Source organism: Gymnogyps californianus, chromosome Z (assembly GCF_018139145.2).
Source record: "Gymnogyps californianus isolate 813 chromosome Z, ASM1813914v2, whole genome shotgun sequence".
Classification (NCBI taxonomy): Eukaryota; Metazoa; Chordata; class Aves; order Accipitriformes; family Cathartidae; genus Gymnogyps; species Gymnogyps californianus.
The window spans coordinates 47,623,063-47,643,331 of record NC_059500.1 but is presented as its reverse complement, the minus strand read 5'-3'; the positions used below and the strand labels follow the sequence as shown (position 1 = coordinate 47,643,331).

The 20,269-nt window shown below is 38.3% G+C and overlaps 1 protein-coding gene across 1 annotated transcript in view; it reads right to left on the bottom strand.

Moving 5' to 3' along the window:
- Window positions 1–20,269, bottom strand: part of SLC24A2 (solute carrier family 24 member 2) — a 109,276-nt gene that overhangs the window by 62,201 nt on the left and 26,806 nt on the right. The gene's annotated exons all lie outside the window — the stretch shown is intronic.

Below are 20,269 nucleotides of genomic sequence, written 5' to 3'. Positions count from 1 at the left end.
TCCCACTGTAGATCCCTCTTTTCAAGTAATGCACATACTGCTGGACCTACAAAAATACCAAGAGGGAACAACCTAGCTCCCTAGAACAAACCTTTAATATAACTAAATTAGTCATATAAAGAAAACTGTAAGGTAAGGTAAGCCAGAAATCATCACACGCTTTGCAGTCTTAAGCTGTCTGGAAGTAATCGATAAACTAGGTTTTGGTTCTACAGAAAATTCCCATTGCAATGAATCTACACGTTTCTGTTTCGACATGACTCTGCAATCATTCTGCAAGCAGGTGAAAACTTCAGTAAACAATGCATACATGACTCTCTTCACAATATGCAGTTGAACTTTGGAAAATTGCAGTCTCTATCAAGCTAAATTGTCAGTAAACGTGGGATCCAATCAGGATTTCATGAATTTAAGCCACTTTTTATTATATTGTGTTCTATAGATGGCCTTTTATGTTAACCAGCTTTTATGCTTACAATGCTGACCAAGGGAGTCAGAGAGAACAAATGTACTTGATTCTTGAAATAGCATCTTTCCATTTGTAAAACACTGTGTGGCCAGAACGAGAAGAAACACAGATTAAAACTCCATTAGTCTATCTATCTGCCTCATTTGTTTTACTGGCAATTTTACTGTAGATATCTCTATGCATACACATTTTTAATATGCTTCATAAATAGTATTCCTGTAGTCCTGCTGTGGATGTCTATGGCAATAGCTAAAGAGTGCTTTTCATATTAAGATCTTTTTTTTTCTTTTAATTCAAAACTGTGCTTATTGAATGGGAAAGAATCATTAGGACTGTTACTGTCCAATTCCTGTTAACTGTGTTCCATTTCCAATCTGAACTCCCTTGTAAACAATCATAGAAATCTCCTCTCAAACCATTCACATTTTTCAATATTCTAGTTAAATCTGAATTATCAAACCCTTTTCATTCTGATTCATAAAGATTTAGCAATTACATGACAAAAATTAAGAAGGTCAGGTAAAATCATGATCATAACATAAATAAAGAAATAACAAGTACAGGGGACACTGGCATGGAAAACCTCCAACAGATCAAAAGAACAGAAAAAACCTGGCTCATAGTCTGATTTCACACCACTGCGAATTAATTCCATCAGATTAGCATAAAACTAAATGAATTGAGAGCAGGATCTGGTTGAGCATGCAGGAAGAGATGTGATATTTCTTCCACAGCACATTGAAGCAAGGTGTCAGTCTCATAATTTTTTACATGTAAAGCGAAATACAGTGAAAATAAAAGATGCATTTTGCAATACGAATGTTTTCCACCCTCAGGGGTCTACTGGCTAACAGATCCTACTGCATTTGCAGCTGTAAGAATCACTAAAGCGCTAGCTATCATATGCTACTAAATAAAAAGTCTCTGGATGTTACTGCCTGGTTATTAACCTGCGGTTTTATCTGCAGGAGGTGCTCCTATTTCACCCCTTCTCCAAGACCCTTCCTGACAAGGGCTTTTTCAGTCACACAGTCACGCTCTTCCTCCACCCTACGGATCATGAGGACTTTGCCAGCTCAGCCTGGAGACTCACCCAGCACATAGCCCGATGCAAAAATTTTGAGACCTTGGTGTAGTTTAAAGTCACATATCCCTGCCATGCAACACTGCAACAACCAGAGCTGAGAAGACTAGCAGCTCTAGATCCAGTTGCTTACCCTGACAAGCAACATCAGACTGGGCTGGGGGTCTGGAGAGTCCAACTGCTCCAACAATATCAACTGCCAGAACATTTTTGGAAAAAGCATTTAAGTAACTTCATGTCCCACCTATGTTAGTCAGCTGTCACAGCCATAGCCATTTAAAAAACCCCACACGTTTAAAATTGCTTTCTTAATGCTATGGCAAATTATGGTGAGTTGTGCCACTGTTTCTCCTAGCAAAAGGACTGCCTGGCCACTCTCCTTAGCAGCATCCAGAGCAGCTTTACAGAACACCAGAGCAGTCACACTGTGGCTCAGCCACCCTCCACACCCCTCACTGTTTTGACTCCTGGCCACCACCACGTTCAGAGTCACAGGCAAGTAAGGACAGCATTATAAACTACTCACTGAGCTCATTAAAGGATGGCAAAGCAGGAACTATAACAGGATGCGAACCCTTTCCTGTCTCATTTCTAGCTGGAAGCTCATTCAGGTTGGGAATAAACAAGAGCTGCTCCTGTCTGCTGGATTAATAGTGCCATCTGTGAAATGACGACTCCAGAATAGACCCGGGTGATAGCAGATTTTGGTGTACTAACAGAATTTATTGCAACATTGTCAATGCCTAGCAATCTCCTGGGCACAGCCGGAGAAAAGCAAAGTACAGATTTGCATGGGGACAGACTGGTCGTTTCACCAAAAACCTTGGACCTAAAAGCCAGTGCAGAGTCAAAGTTTTTGCATAGCCTTTGGAAAAATGGCTCTCCAGACTCTTATCTGCGCTGTGGAAGAGCTACATATATTAATTCCTCTGATGGAAGTAAGTTAGTTAACACAACTGTACAAGCCTTATTTACAATTGTATTAATACAGAAAAGGCTCATCCTTTGGTTTAGACCACAGAGAATGACAAGATATCTTGGATGAAAACAAGCCAAGAGATATAAAACTAAAAAAGACAAAAATGCTGCCAAAACACAGAAAGTACAAATTTTTGTGAGCATGAAGAAAGTGTTCTACCCACAGAAGCAGGGGTGCTTTTCTCTTATCTATCCTCCTATTAAATAAGGACGTATACTGACAGCCTGAAAATTCTGTCTTACAAAGCCTTTCTTTTCTGCCCAAGAAGCAGCCAGAGACCCAGGGGCAGATTGAATTCTAACCATTGATTTTTTGGGGAAAGGTGCTGAATTTATGTTATTTAGCTCTTGGAAACATGCGGCAGAAATCTTCCAGAGAAATGTAGACCTGTTGGCTAAATCTTTCCAACCATGAAGTGACATGGAAAATTAATCCTGAGATCTAAGACTACATCTTTTTGTGTGAAAATCATAGTGATCATGAAACATTTGTGGAGCAAGTTAACTATGCCTTCCTGGACCATGAACGAATACCCAACAAAGGGACCTTCATATGCCTCTGATGAAAGTACTGTGAAAAAGCTAATAATAGAAAGACACTGCATCTCTTATAGCTAAAGACAACTAAATAAATCAGAACAACAAAGAACTATAAGTAGCAATGTCCCAAACAAACAAAACCCCATCGCTTGCATCACAAGTTCTGCAAAAAGAAGTCGGGTTACACATAGAGCTGTGAAAGTCTCATGTGGCAATTCAGATTCTACTTACACAAAACTTATTTAGAAAGACAAACTTCTTCACTGTCATCACCGCACTATGCATTTACTATAATAATACCCTGCTTGCTGTTGAATTGAAACAGAGTGATTTAAAGCCTTTGCAGCAAATCTTTCATTATCAATTTTCATGTAATTCCTCCTACTGGGAACTGGAGCACTATTTTGTTTAATTATTTCAGGCATTTTATCTCTCATAATGTGAACTCCTATACAGAAAGGAGAACTAGAATAATCTCTGCACTTTGTTTTCTGTCATTTAGGACCTCAGAGTTTATTGTGATGTGTGTGTGCCTGACTTCTTTAGAAAAAATACATTAAATTTTTCTTAATTCATTTGCTCCCTTCTTTCATTAGCTGAAAAGAAATCTGGCTCTGTGATCTAAATTCTATGAGTTGTTTCTTGCTGAGGACAAAAAGTATTTCACCTGCTAGGTCATTTATCTCCTCTAAATTTGCCTAATTTATCACTTATGCAAACTAATGCCTAGTGTCTAATACCTGCAAATTCTTCTGATTTCAGGAGGAAAGTAAACCATGAAGATGAATTTCAGGTTCATTTACAAAATGATATTTTTGCTGCTTTATCCGTGTGAAGACAACCCTGTAAACGTAGATTGACATAAGCCACTTACTAGGATTAAACAAGTTAAAGCAAGCAAGTTTCATTTCTGCATTAAAATGCTGAGAGTGGTGGTGTGGTCACACGCAAGAGCTTGTCTAGCATGGAGTGAGAAGCAAACCTTCTTCTTGTACATTATATCCCATATTTTTGTATTTATCTTCCCCAAGGTATCAGCAAAAATTTTCAGCAATGACTGCACCAAGGTCAAGGGTTCCTTAAAAAAGTCACAGGTAGAAGGTATCGGCTTCTTGACAGCTGCTGTTTCTTACATTCTTCTTAGCGAAACTTCAGCTTTAAGTGCTAAGTGACTCACTCTTGCTAATGAACAAAAAAATGAACTTTGCCTATGCTTTTTTAAAGTCCTTTAAAGATAACTACAATTTTAGGATGTTAAACAAATAATCCCATTCCACACACTTAATGAACAAGGTTTCAGAATCTCCTGCAGAAAAGGTTTGATTCAGGATTCGTAGTCTGGTTCCAGTCTGGTCTTCAGACTGATTTTCTCAGAAGAAGGATCATTTGATTGATTGGGTTTCTTTTTCTCAACACTTTCTGAATCAGTCTTGCTTTCTCTCTCTTTTTTTTTTCCCCCTTTTGATAAGGTCTATACCACTAACATATTCACTGCCTTGTCTTGCATTTTTCCTTAAAACTACCAGTTTTTCTGTAAGGTCTGTCAATGACCTCAGGATTAAAAGTTACATATGACCTTTGCTGTGGTCAGAAATATCTGACAGAACTTTTAATACCAGAGTGGAAAATGCCATGCAGTGCAAATCTCACTTCTTTGCAAGAGATCGACAGAACTATTAAAAAAACCGCTGATAGCAGTGAATTCGTCTGTTGCAGATGAAACAGGCTTAGTTTTGAGTAAGTGTCATGGAGAGATGCAATTATGACTCCTGACTGTTCACTCCAAATGTACACATTTACGCTACTTGAGCCAGAAAATCTCGTAGTGATAGTTGGTCATTACCTCTTCCCTGAACTACGCCAATGAAGGCAAGAAACATCTGGAGGAAAAGCCTACAGAAATATCCAAATGACAGGCAGTTGTCAATGTTAAAAAAAACAATGCAGCCCACCAACTAGAGAGTCCTGGACACGGAGGAATCATCAGGTTGTGCATAGTTTTCATAAGTAACTCTTCATTACACCTTTTCAAGTAACGACACAGATGTTTTCAGGGCTGTAATTATAGTAGCTCCAGTCAGAAATGTAGTCATTTGGCAAAACTCCCATCAGTATCAATTTTGGACCATGGATGACAGTATAAAGACAGACTTAATGTCAGCTTAATGGTCAAGGAGACTTGGTCTAATATGAAGAGATCAACATCACAAGGCAAAACAAAAAGCAAGGCTAGAAAACCTTGTGATACCCAAAGGGATGGGCACCTGGCAGTTTAGGGGATAGAGGCAGTGTAACTTAATCCCTGGGAAAGCCATGGCAAACTAGGGGAGATTTATCTCTGAGTAGATTCATGCCTGCTTGTGAGGGTCTGGTTTTCCAAATTAAAATGCAGCTGAATAGATTTTGCAGCCTGCCACTCCTACAGGAGAACTAACTCCTGCGCTGTGCCTGCTCTAGGTGAGAACTCCTCTTTATTGTCAATGTCACTCAAACCCACAGTTTTTAAATAAATATGGTTTCGACTAACATCTACCATATACAATCCATTTGCTTTTTGGTTAGCTGCAGCATGTATGCAAATGGGGCAAAAATCCTTGGGAGGGGACTGAGTGGAGTGGATCATGACAGTTGTATAAGAGTAATTGGCTCCCCTTGGGAATTTCTTGCACTTTCCTGTCTTCTACAGTATTTTTGCAAGCACAGGATGGCGATCGTGCAGACCCTTAAAGATCAATGGCACTAAATCAGGCAACTCACCAAAGGGCTCATGCAAGTAAGAGTTTTTAGGACAGAGCTCATAATTTCTAAGAGCAAATACATTAGGATTTTATAAGCTCAAAAAGGCTTGTGAGAGTAATAATCCGTAAAGCCTATTAAGCTATTAAGGTAACCAAATAAAGCATCTGCATTTTGATCTGTCTCCAATCTAAATGCTCAGCATGAAGTTTTCCTAGTGATATAAAAAAGGCTGAAGAAATCATTCTCCATAAGACAATCTTCTCTGTTTCAGCTTCTCTTAAAGAACATAAATCCCAGAAACTTCTGCCACTTTTACAACATCTTATATTGGTGTTATGCTTTCAATATTTGAAAATGTCTTCTCTGTTAAAAGGATCAAAAGATAAAATACACTGGTTCCTCTAGCCTATTTATATTTTTACATGTTTGCACTGTTTCACCTGCTGCAAAATCTGTCAGCCACACTACTCCAATGGCCATCTCTGCTCCACTTACTACTTGTTACTACTGCTCCACACTATTGGCTGGATGTTCTCCCCAAGCATTTGTTTCTTTTTCATTCTTTTCACTTTCATTCAGAATCTGCTTTAAGACAAATTTCTGTGCTGATCATAACAGGCAAGTTCATGACCTAACAAAACTAAATTAAATGGAACTTCTTAGCTAATGTTCTTTGGAGGTTGCCATTTTGCATCCTAACTATTTTGGTTTTAACTCAGTGAAGTGGTAAGGTCCTTAGACTTTATATTGTTTTGGTACATCAAGTTGGGCCAAACACACAGCTATAGCTAGCTTACAATATATTTCTTAACATTTTTGATTGAGTGTCATGTGCTAGCATCACAAGCAACAATCCTAGGTTTTCTGCCGTAAGCAAATAGGTGCACATTTGCTACCCTCAGCAGCAGTCTATTTAATTTACATTGTAAAACAAGCTTTCATCCTTCAGAATGAAAATGTTTTACAGTCTTGGTTTTATAATTGTGAGATTGTATTCTCAGATGTGAGATTTCATGCCCGTATCTTGAAATAATCATAATCAAATGACAGGAAAAATTGTAATGCATTCATCACACTCTGCAACAGCTTTCACCAATTCATCCAATATTAGTTGCAGAAATATGTTTGGTATTTCTCATCTCCAAAACTTTACTATTTCAGAGTCACAGAAATGCCATTCTTCTGTCTTTCTAGCAAATGTGGTTAAATTGAAGCCATTCAATAAGATAATGTACTGTTTCTCACTTAATTGCAAAGTCCTCGTTTTGGCAAACTATTTCTTTACATTTTCTTTAACTTTCCTTCCTTTTCCAGCCCTTACTTCCAAGACTATGTGCAATTATAATCCAAAAATAAAGACTAGAAAGGCTTTACAGATAAGCCATCCAAACAATACTGATTATGATAGGAAATAAAAAAATGGGTCTGTTTCCATGGTAAAATGGAACTACTATATTAGACACGGGCACTACAGCAATAAAAGGAACCTGCAGCGAAGACATCTTCTGCCCAAGTCCAACAACAGGCCAGAGCTGATCTTCTTAAGTAATGCTGATTTTATTAGTTTTCCCCTTTACCTTTCTCATGCCAGGTGATATTTAATTACCACACACCATGTCAAATAAAGATATGTGTGAGAAAGTCTTGGATGACAAAAAATGGTGCTTCAGAAAGTTTATTTGGAGGATGAATTGAGAGGAAACAGAAATACTCCTTCATCATGTTTATCATTTTTACTCTCACCAAACAGTTCTCACTATCTGAATGACAGAGCACTATTCAGAATGAGTGGGCATGGTGAGCTTGGATTTCTACAGAATATATTATAAGCACTTGTTAAGGGTACAATTAGATTATTTTTACATTTTCCTCCACTATATTCAGATACAGGTACTCCAGGTTTAGTCTCAATGATACAAAATTAATAAAAATATTTTTACAGTGTAAGCTAAAATAAAGTACCCCTATCCCAACACCAAGCCTTTGCTTTGTTCAGTCAGATGGCTTGCAGGAGGAAAGATTATAACATTGAAATTTCAGTCATTTCATTTATTCTAAGCCTCATGTAAATAACTGTAATGATTGTGCATTTATTTTACAAAGCATTTTTCAAAAAGTGGACTGAAAACCACCAGGCCTGCTCCTGAAGCATTAAAAACAAACTTCTACTGATTTTAATGCCTGTAGTTCTCTCTGTCCATCAAAGAAAATCACTTTCTTTACCACTGAAATATCTCTGGCTGAAAGGCAGCTACAGTTCACTGTAAAACAACACAGTAATTTGAGACAGAGAGAGGCCAAGAAACCGCTTGGGACAACTGGGCGATAGGGGCTATTTGGTCTATGTTAAATATTTATTGAACAGTGTAATATTTTTCTTCATTTTTATTTACATTGCCACACACTGTTGTAGTACGTTGCCACATGGCTGCTGTGTTCCACCTGCATTTTCCACATCTGTCAAGTGGCTCGTGAAGTACTCTACATCTATTTCACAGTATTCCTCATTCAGAATCTTTTTCTGGATAACATGTAACAGCAGCTGCTCCTTCCAATGTTTTATTATTAAAAGACTTTCTGTATAAATTCCAGGAAGGCTAAGCCAAATCTCAACGGAGGCTCAACACTTCCGTGCTGTGATTAGAGAGATTTCTTTCCTTGCTGCATACTGCTTCTTGTAGCGTCCCTGGTACAGCTACACACAACCAAAGGCAGGAGTCCCATCATTCCTGGGGACTTCTCATTGTTGTCTCCTGTCCTACATCTTAATACGATGAATGCTTATACAGATCAGCTGATAAGACTAACACATCAGAAATGTTGCTTAGGCACTTGTACTGCAGTTGACTATAAACCACTGAAATGAGAACAAGGGCAGTCTCCTGTGGATTACCCTGGGATTTGGGGCAGACACTGACCTGCTGCTTCTCCCACACAGATGGTAAGCACTGAAGGGGAATAGCACGGTTAGTGGGGAAGACTGCAAGCTGTCCCTACTGTCCCTTGAAGGATCCACAGAAACACTGATGAAATTTCACTTCCATCTGTATCTGGAGTTTGTCATGTCTGACAAGTTAGATAAATAAGTTCTAAGTAATTTTGCATAAATATCTTTGCTTCAAACAGAATAAAATTAGTAGCGGACATAAGTCGCATTTAAATATAAGATCATTAGGCTATCCAAATCACTCTTACCAGAGGTGCTTTACAGTCAGCTTAGATCAGCTGTGCTGTCCCCTATGCAAATGAACAGGATAAGCAGGATCTGGCATTTGATCAGACAAATTTGTGACATCTCATTCCTCCCTGTGAGCTGTTGGGACACAGCTGGGACATAACTTCCCTGGCAGGAGAGAGGGAACAAGACCTTGCTTGCATTTCTTCTATAAGAACAAGCACTTCATTCATCCCTGGACACTTCCTGCTTGCACTAATGTAGCTCTCTGGGTACTCCAGCATTTTTCTCTTCAAAGCCTCAGAACTCTTTCACATACTTTTTTAAGAGGAAAAGCTATTCACACACTAAGTATGAGAGCATCCACTTCTTACAGCCTTATGGATCTAGATTTCTGCTCCTGCTGGAAGATAAGGAAGCCTAATCCTAGCTCCATAATAAGAAAGGTCTCTTTCCCTCAATACATCCATGTTTTTATTTCAACTGTTAATTCCCAAGTTTACTTAGATGTCAGAAATTTGGGCACCAGTGGAACTCCATTCGCCTCAGTGAAGCAGCTCCAGATTTCCCATGTGATAGTTACAGAATTTGGCTCAGTACACTGTATCTTATTAATTTTATTTAAAGAGGGGTTACTTATCTGCCAATCTATATATTTTGGTCAGAGCTGTTTCCGAGTGAAGGCTGAGTCCCAGATTTATCACCTAGGGGAGCGCCCAGACAAAGCCGTAAGGAGGCTGCAAGGAATACAGCAAGTAGCACTTCATACCAGTGCTTTATAGGATACAAATAGCTCTAGAGGATCTGACAATCTTTGAAAGTTTTAGCATTTGCTCCATTTTGGACAGGTAAGTGGTCTCAGTTATGCACTATAAGGAAGAGCTAGAAAGAAATGTGAGTCCTAACAAAGAAGGTGGCAACTTCTTGAGCTAGATTTAGGTCCAGTTTTCCTGTTTCCAGACAGAAAATGGAATTGCATTCCTTATACTGCTGCTGAATTCTTGGTTTAAATGCTGGTACAGCCATGCACGGCACCAACTAGTGCTGCTGAATCCCATACATCCTATCACTTCCCAGCCTCAATGACCAAAGGCAGGGACAGAACTGCTCCTACAAGGCTGAGGGCAGGAAATGGTCCCACAAGCTACCGAAAGCACCCATATTTCAATTTGGAAGTAGCTAAGCAGACACCTATGTAGAATCTGTATACAAATTTATTTAATTCTTTAAAATACAAAAGGAAAAATATTATTGATCCAATGACGAGCACTACTATGTGTAGCAATGTTTAAATTCCTGTAAGGCAGCAGCTGATCTAAACTCTTCTTTATTTGCCAATAAATGGCAGGTAAAAAATGTTTTCAAGTCACTGGTTCTACTCCTGCAAGGATAATGGTGACCTAAAGTAGCAGGATCTCGGTTTTATTGAGAGCTTTATTGCTTCTTAAGATAGGTAAGACTTGGATGACCTTAGCAGTCCTAGCAGAGGTGGAGGAGGAAAGACTACAGAGATGCTTACAAGCCCTGCTTGTGATATATCTAGCAAAAGACAGTAAAACATTAGGATTGAGGTAATACTGGTAATGTGGGTTGAAGCTAAGAACAAATCCACTTTCTGCCTGTAACTGGCATATTCCTTTCCCCCTGTGCAGGCTCTGCAGCCATGCAGAATGTCTGCATTTCTCCAGATGCTGAAAACTGTGGGGTCTATTCTGAAATTCAAAATCTGATTAAGTGTATCTTTGATCCCACTAAAATGTGTGCTTAAGAACCCTTGTGAAGCAGGTCCTCAGTGAATACTGCGGCTTTTTGATTAGCCACAGAAAACATGAAAACAGTGAGAGCAACCTGCCAAGATATAAATTTATCTTTTCCGTGATATCTCCCTTATAGAGAGGGCTGTACCATTGCTCTACATTTAGGACAAACTACAGAGTTTTAAATTCCTACAAATAAGCACTACTTACTCACACTAAACAGTCAAAAGATTAAGAAGTATTCTTGGTTCCCCCTTTGATGTACTGTATTGCTGTTTGTTTCCCCATCTGCAAAAGTAAGATAATCGGACTTTTTGTGAAGTGCTGTGCCAGTCACACATGGAAAATTCAGTGAATGAGCTACATATTTGGTTCAATCATCCAGTACCTTCACTATTCCCTTGTCAACTGATATTTCTGTTTCCATCTGCTTCTAGTTAAATCCCATGCATCTTGGGCAATGTTTTTGGTCAGTGATGAAAACAAACATTGGAAGAGCTACTCTTTCTGGCTGATGCTCAGAATGCTTTTTATTGTTGAAATGCATATATAAATTCAAACAAGAGATTCAAAGTACGTCTTAGTCTAACCCTAAATCCTACACAACACAAATATTTACTGTTGATTTTATGCAATTTACAAAACAAAACATCCTTTCAACATTGTACTGAAAGTCTGCCTAGCAATAAGTATTTACTAACATGTTAACCTGTTATAATCAGGGACCAAATCAATGTAAGCAGAATCATCAGCAAAGTGGTGAAATAAATATATAAAGCCTTCCTCTCATATTTTCTAGGCTTCTGCTGCTACGGCCAATAAACTTTCCAGTTAATTCTCTAGGAGGCAGGAATCTTCGGAGCAGAGCAAAAGGAAAGCCTGCTGATGAGCTGCATCAGGTCCACCTGAAAACTCTTCTCTGGTGTACTTTGTTCCACTGATCTAGATGGGTGCTTGTGTCAGCAAGGCTCTGTCAGTCACCCAGGCCAGGCACTTTATGCTGTTCACATGAGAGCCCTTAGCTTCTACACTTTCTTATTCTGTCCTTGGCCAGAACATTGTTATTTGGATAACAGCAAAACCTATCAAGAAATGAGCAAGCCCTTCCAGTCAAAATGAATGCATGAACTTGTTTTCTCTGGAATCAACAGTAAAATATCTACTCATTGCAACAGGGACATACCCCTAGAGTTGATATTGCTCTGTACCCTTTTGAGAATCCTGCAGAAGAGCAGGATCCTGTCCTTTGGGTGTGCACTTGCTGGTGCTGCTTCTGAACTCTTGGAATGAAACAAGAATAAATTCCAAATTAAATCTTGCTGACAAACTACAAGAAGGAGTTCTGACATTCAACAGCCTAAGAGGGCCAAGGTAGCATTTCTGAAGTTTTGTAAATCTTAGATTTAGTAGAAGTCATATGTCAATTCCTTTAGAAGTCTTGGTCTTTGTTGCTTATGCAGTTAATGATCATCTGGGAAATGAAGTCACAGTAAATATCCTGGTTTAACTCAGCTACCACAGTTTTCACTGTGGCGATCATTGAAACTGTGTGACATCATCAGAGTTCTAAAAATGCACTGCTTTAAGGTAACTCTAGTCATTACAACAATAGCATTATCAACACATAAGCAGTTCTTGTATGGACATACCTTTTCACAGAGGTGGCAGGCATTATGAGATACAAGGGAGGGATGTTGACATTGCATTAACCTTGGCACGTATAGCTTAAATTTTCCTAGTTGTACACATGAGGCTGGATTGTTAAAATAGCAGGTTCTATCAATCTCAGTTCAAGATCTGTTCTGTTCTTGCTTTAGTTAAATCTTTCTCCTAGATCTAATGTTGCTGTACCAGCATTTTTTATGTTTACTGTTCAATGACTAAAATGCATGTGCATTGTCACAGCTGTTTCTTGCTCTGCAGAAAATGGCTATACCTACAGGTGCGTGCATAGTGCATCTTCCAATTGTTCAAGTGATTCTTGGCTTTCTTTACTGATTTCAAGTCAAGGAGGCTCAAAATATGGTGCAAGGAAAAATGAAGCCTTAATATACACGCTCCATGAATTTTCTTTTTTCTGTCAAATCTACAGAGAAAGATTCGTTCAAACAGGTCATTTTCTTTTCATTTTTATATAGCCTGCCCATCCACTGTTTTCCTCCTTGATTCCAGTCCCATTTGGTAGGATTTTAATTGATGCAGTGTCTTCCATTGCATCAATTGCAATGGAAGGCAGGGTTGTTTATTTTTCTTTTGGTTTGTTTTGTTTGAGTATGTATTTTCTGCATTCTCCAGAAATAGCATAAGGCAGGCTGGTTTTCAGCTTTTTTCACCTGTCTTTTATCATCTTGTGATTTGTTGGACTTCATGAAGAATGCTGAGGCTTAAATACTGCGTTTGGCAATATCAGTCATTTGACTGAAGAGTTCTTTGTACTAATGAGGCACTGGAAATCAGTCCACGTCCTTCTCTGCATGTGTCATAATACGGCTCTTACTGTGCAGATAAGGCAGCCAGGCTGACAACACTGACTGCAGTCTGTTCTTGTTTGATGAAAACAGTGCAGATGTTCCCCATCAAACATGAAAAGGTCAAAGAAAGTGACTGAATGTTGCCTTAAAAGAGACATACTCAGGCATTAGTATTTTTCACTTGAATTGTTTCATGACTTAATGAAAAAGGGAGCGAATGAGTTAACAGATGAGTTCAGCTTTTTTTTTACCATTTGTAAAGCTTTCAAAGCATTTCGTAGGACCTAATTTACATAATTTACATATACAGAAAGTACGTGTTGGTTAAGAAATACACATCAGCAACAACAGCCTATGAGAAGACAACAGAAAAAAAATCTACCATTCTGTGCATGCCGTCTGCCCTTAGACACTTACTGGGGCAGAAAGCTGCAAATCAAGGTATATTGTCCCTATCTCACTTCCTAAGCATTTTTACTCCCTTCAGTACTGATGAAGCCAAACATGATGGCTAATCAAATCTGTGAACTCAGTATTCTTGTTTTATTAAATCATTGTTCAAATTTAACAAAATGATAATGGAATTCTTTAGCATGATTTCTAATGAGTTTTTGGTCCTTGGATGAACTTCATTGCTTTCACCAGCTTGCTTTTAAAACAAGGATATCCATCTGCTTCCAGAAGTCACCTACCATAACTGAACAGTGAAAATCACTGAAATTACATTGCTAAGTAAGGAATAGCTTGCATATTTTGGATAGGTCTATACAATTATGTCCATATACAGAAAGGTATTTTATAAAGTCATTCCATTACCTCCATTATGTGAAACTGGTTAAAACCTAGAGAATCACAGTTCAGGAAGTAATAACATAACTGTTCCATAGTTTCTTCAATAAGCAAGGAGCTTATCAGTAAGAAGTGATGGAAAGGGAGAAAGGTCATACTCTGTCACAGGATGATGATGAGCCATGTACATGTCTTCACTATGGAAAAGCTACATCCTAGGATGTGTCAAGGAAAGTATTTCCAACAGAGACTGGCAACCCTTCAAAAAGGCACTGACAAAGGCTCAATTGCAAGATGGTGAACAGCTCAAGTCATATGCCAAGAGGAAATATGGGTTCTGAGTAGGGCAGGTGCTGGGAAGGACACACAGGTGAACAGGAGACAAGAGGAGACCTCAGAGCTTGATTCCTCTATACAGGAAAAATGGCAGAATGGGAACACAAAGACATTTTAAAAATTTATCAGAGAAATGAGGACAGAACAAAAGGATATAAACTGGCCACAGAAACAATTAGTCTAGAAATGAGAAAGGTTTCCATATGTGGTAATGGTGAAATTCTGAGCACCAGCACTTCTATCTGCCTTTTTCTTGGGGCTTTGACAAGTGTATACAAAGGATAGCATAACATAATTGCCTCTGATTGCAAGCAACACGACACAGAAGTCCATCCCAGTGCTAAGTTGTCAGGTTTTGCAATGAGTACTTGCAGCATATCCTGATGAAAATCTAGGAGGAGATTCTAATTTTACTAGGATTTATCAAAAGAGCATTTCATGCATTTGGTGATTATGTGCAAGTAACCAAATTCTCCTTCATTATAAAATGGAAACTGCTGACATTCATAGTAGGAAATTCAACACACACACATACACCCCCCACTCCTGAAAATACTCTACTTTAGAATGAAGCAGAATTTGTTTTTTATTTATTTAGGCATTTTATTTTAATAAGGAAAACCTCCTATTTTTTCTGAATTGCCTTCTAGCCAACATGATTCACTGGTGATTCATCACTTCAACAGTTGTTGATAGACTTCTACACAGTCATGGTAGGATGGGATCTCATCGCCTCTGTTCCCCACTTAAAACGTGGAAGCAGGGAAGAGAAGATTGACAAACTAGGGTAAATGGTTTCCCAGGAAGGAACTCTGGGCAGAAAGGATACTTTGGAAAGCTTTATAGTCATCTACAGAAATAAATCTCAACTACAGAAAGGGAGCAAATTTTTGCACCTCAGTGATGCGTATGTGTCACTTTGAGAAATCTGCTTATTTTCAGGATGGAAGAGCAAGAAGGTTCATATAATTGCTTTCTCTGTGTACACTAAATGAAAATCTTGAAACAAACACCTCTGCCCTGAAGCAGGCTTTCGCTATAGTCAGAACTACTACAAGTGAACTACAACTGCACATGAAGTGACAATCAGAGTTAATTCAGGCTTATATGCTATTTCATGGCTATGTAAAACTCTTGTTCATTCTACTAGTACCTAGATGGGATATTTTGTGCTTAAGCCATGGAAGATAGCAACTAACTTCAAGGACTCAGGGACTATATTTATATCACTGCCTTTTAAATCCTCCCATCCTAGCAATTGTAAAAGGCCATCCTTACTGTGCTATAATAGCACTTAAAATTAAGGGCAGTGTATCTGTTGCTAGATGCAACAGCATTAATTCCCTTGGAAATCATGTGGTTGACTAAGTCTAGTATGTAAATGTAATAGTATATTTAATTTATCAGAACCTATGCCCATTAAAATACTTAGCCGTATTAATAAAATACTACAAAATCACATGAAAAATTAAAAGAGAAATCTGATTTACTTGAAAAATTATACTTTGCCAACATAGTACTGAATTATTGTGTTCACCCATAATAAACCCATTTAGCACACTCTGTGAAATAATCCCACATGGCAGAACTAAGAAATATATGACAGGAAGTCCAAATAATTACCCTAATGCTTCCATTTAAAGCCAGACTATTTAATTTGGATTTTATAAAGTAATTTAGTTCCTGCAATACTTAATGAGAATGCAACTATTAATTTGGATGCAAAATAACCATAGTGATATGACACGAAATAACGACCTTCACGTGCAAATAAAAAATAAAACATTTTACTAAAACAGCAGGAGAGGACACTGCCTTGAATACCCATATTTGCACATGAGAATATTTAGGTAACCCTTCTAAGAGTTGGAAGTCTGATGTAGCAACCCCTTACTCCTCCCTTGGCCTAACACACATGCACGTGCACACACATATGTGCACACACTGCTGTCCATGGTTTTGAAAAGAGATAGCAAAGCCAAAAAACCCAACCCATAAACCCCCATTTACTTCTAATAAGTTAATTTTATCTAATTTTATGAAATATCCTTCAAAAACAGTAATGCTAAAGCATGCAAGGGCCTCCTTATGCTTAACTAAACATAAGGTGCTTAGATTCAAGTCAGAGTGACACTGAGAAAACATACCTTAAAACAGTACTAAAAGATAGAGATGTCATCATTTCTGTAATTCCCCCTTCATTAAAAAAATCCACCACCACCCCCCAATGTGGATTTCCCATTTCAAAGCGAGCATTCAATGCACCATTCTGAGTCATACCACTGGGGTCTGGCAAGAATCAAGCTGTGGAAACGAGATGACATTTTAAACTTCAAACATAGCTCGCGTTCCTTAAGGAGTCTGGGTGGCTAAAGACACCTTAAACCCATTGTACCTTGGCATTTTGCCTTGCATAGCAGATATCTTAAACTCCTCCTCAGCCATTTATGCAGTCTAATCCAAGGGTGCTCATGATTTGAGATGGAGACAGGTCAGGAAACTGACTTAAAAACCTTCCTATCTCTCAAACAAACCTCATTCAATTTCCCCTCAAAATTCTGATAAGGCAGAAGTTTAAACCTTTAGAAGTGGCATCTATGAAAGTTCAAGCAGATCTAGCTTTGGGAAGAACTGTACATGTGATATTAAATTGCAGAAGAGAATACTCCTTCCTCCATTGGCCAAATGTTCTTCTCTCCTGTTTTCCCCAGTCCACTTCTTCAGAGGCCGTTGTCTTAGGTCTTACCTCTCAGACAAAAAAATTAAGGGTGAAGTGTTATCAGGAAAAACTTTAACTAACACTAAAATTTTCTTTTTTTTTCCTCTTCCTCCTTCCCCCCATCCAGAAGGGAGCAAAAATTCAACCCCTGCAGCTCAGAGATTAGGTGTTGTAAGGCTTCACTGTGTAGCAGTGTCTACCCCTTTTCTTCCGATTTTTTTGGTTTGTTTTTTGAAGAAGGAGGTTACTTACTAGTAAAAAAGCTTTTTTGATGACGGAATCCACTCATTTGTTCATAACATTCCTATGGAGTTATTTCAATGTATAATTCATTTCTTTTTAATCTTTGACTGAAAATTACTTTAAGCAAGAATAGCAGCTAAATCTCTGCTTAAAATTTACATATATAGTCTTGGGAAAAAAGCACAGCCAATTTACTTCTTTCGCTACTTCTGCCTTTAGATTCATTTGCCAGCAATAGCATTGCAATGTGATAATGTGACACGGTGGTATGATAACTTAAGTAAATTTTTGGCTAAGCCAGAGACATGGACTTCAAGAAAACTGTGACCTTCATTTCTATCTTTCAAAATGCCAAAAAAACATGTATCAAAGCTATTACAGAGATGGGAAAAAAGCTAGAATAGTTTGCAGCAGTGAATAGTCCTGTCTTTAGAGCAAGTGGAAGGAAGGAATTAAATCCCCAAGGTAGAAATCATGGCCCATGAACATTTCTTTACGAAAATAATGGTTTAGAATGTTTACTATTCTTTTTTCAAGGACTGGAGAAGGAGATCCTGATTTCATATTTCCTGACTTTTACAACGGGCTTCAGGTACAACTACACGAGCCGTTGTGCAATGGCTTTCTGCTCATGCCTGCTCTGCTCCCTTCCTCTAGGACCTTCCATGGGATCAAGCAAAGAGACATTTTGCTGACTCAGTCCCATCTGTAGCAACTTCCTAATATTGTTATTCCGCAGAAACCACTAGAATGTTGCATCACTGGAACAAATTGTTCATTAGTGTTATTTCACAAAAGGGCTATAAAATGCACTAATGAAAACTGTTGCATATTGATGAATCTGAATGTAAGAAAGCATTAATTGAGTTAAAATACAATCATTTCCCAGTACTACCTGACACTGCACAGACCCAGCTTAGTCACATAGGAAATCATTTTCACTCCTCTGGTCGTAACATGAATGGCATCAAAATTTTGCTGCAAAGCCTAAGGCTTCAAGTAATCCTCAGCATGAATGCCTGGGTGCTAAAAAGATATGCAAAGTGCACAGAAAGGGGAGAGATGCTTTCATGTGGATACTCAAAAATTATTTCAGTTGTTGGCAAAAATGGCATTTCACATTTCTAGAAGAAAACGTGAACCAGTGCATCAGCAGAGCTGTTAACGGGGAGCTCTGTAGTGAATGGCAGCTCACTACGTCCGCCAGGTGCACTGTGGTGCCACGGAGAGCACTGGCACAAGGGGCTACATGCTGCTAGACAATCCTGTCCCTATGGGATGGTACCACTTTGTTTGCCAAGTGGACCTCTGCAGCTGCAGAGAATTATTTGTTTGATAGTGCTAACTTGTAGGTTAAAAGCATGCAGTCAGAGGAATAAAGTACTTCAAAAGGTACTTTGCTCACTTCACAATTACAGCAGAATGTTAATTATTTATGATAACAACTCAGAATGCACTAACTGTATGCGACAGACATTGTAAAAAATAATGGCTTAGGAATCCTGGCTACAGCAACCTGCTGTTAAGTCTCTCCTGAGAAGAGGGGAGACATTGCCAATTTTTGTGCACATTAGCAATATGTGGATTATTGTGGGTCTGCTGTATTGTCATTGTTAAGTCATCTTATAAATTTTAATTCTTTTTAAACTAATCCCCTTGGTAAACAGGTCCCAGAGAACACTTAATTTTAAAAAAATCATAAATTCATCTTCAAAAATTAAATAGCTTACACAATTTGAGCAGCTGACTCATTTAGAATCAGTCTTCCATAATGATATTAAAATATTTAATTAAGAATGTTGTTTATAAGAGAAGTCAAACCCTAATCAGCTGTATTGTTGCAGCCTATTGTCTAATATAACAGATTGTAATCTTATTAACAGAAGAATATTTTATGGCAAGTGTTTCAATAGCAAGACCAAATTCATTACTTGCATAGATCTACTACAGACAATGAATATAAATTGGAAAATCACATGAAGCATTCTGTGTCTTATTATGGCAAAATGATTTTACCTTGAATAAATCATTTTACTTAACACCTACAATATTCTGTAGATAGAAAGTGAGTATGCACACAGTAACATTAGATAACTGAAAACTTTTCACTTGTAATTTTGAGTTCATGAATTACAAGTGACAACTTAAAGACCAAGGAAATTAAATAAACATCATAAAATTAGAAAAATTATAACAATAAATGCAATATAAGCATAGCTTTTTTCCTATCTTACAAAGAATTCTGCTTATACTTCAGACGTACAGAAATTACTCATAAATATGTGTACTGATAATTCTTTTTGGAATTTGGAAAATCCTTAGTTAAAAACATAGCCCACAAGTGAGCAAAGAACTTCTGGAGTTAAACATGTCATCCTGTTCTTTTCTTGGAACAAGAGAATGAATTTAAACTATTCTGCACAAAACTAATTTGCCAGCAGCTGTGTAGCAGAAAATGTGAGCTATGTGAGGCCTGATTTAACCATCCTATTTGAAATTAATAAGATATAAAAAAAATTCTGTTCATTTGGCTCTTCCTCTGCAGGCTTATCAGTCACTGCAAGTAATGTCACCCTCAGTAACCTCTGTTTCTACATCTTCCCCTACCATCATGTCAATAGTTCTTGCTTAGTACGACAATGTTTTCATCGCAAAGGAGCTGTATTCCAATATACACTGAGCAAAAACATAGCAGAGACTACATACACTTGGGGACAGCTCCAAGAAAAGTCTTCAGGCCAGTGAACACATTTTAGGTACACGAACCTGGAACCGAATTCCTAAGTGAGGCCCATAGGCTTCCCACTCAGTGCATGAAACGTGCCTCAAAATGGGGTCCCGTTCAGCCCAGGACCCCGAGCAGGGAACCTCCCGAGACAGACAGTAAGGACATGGTGAGGCTGGGGATACAGACAGAGTAAGGTTTTGGTACCTCACCCCAGGTGGCAGGAAGGTGTACCTTTTTGCTT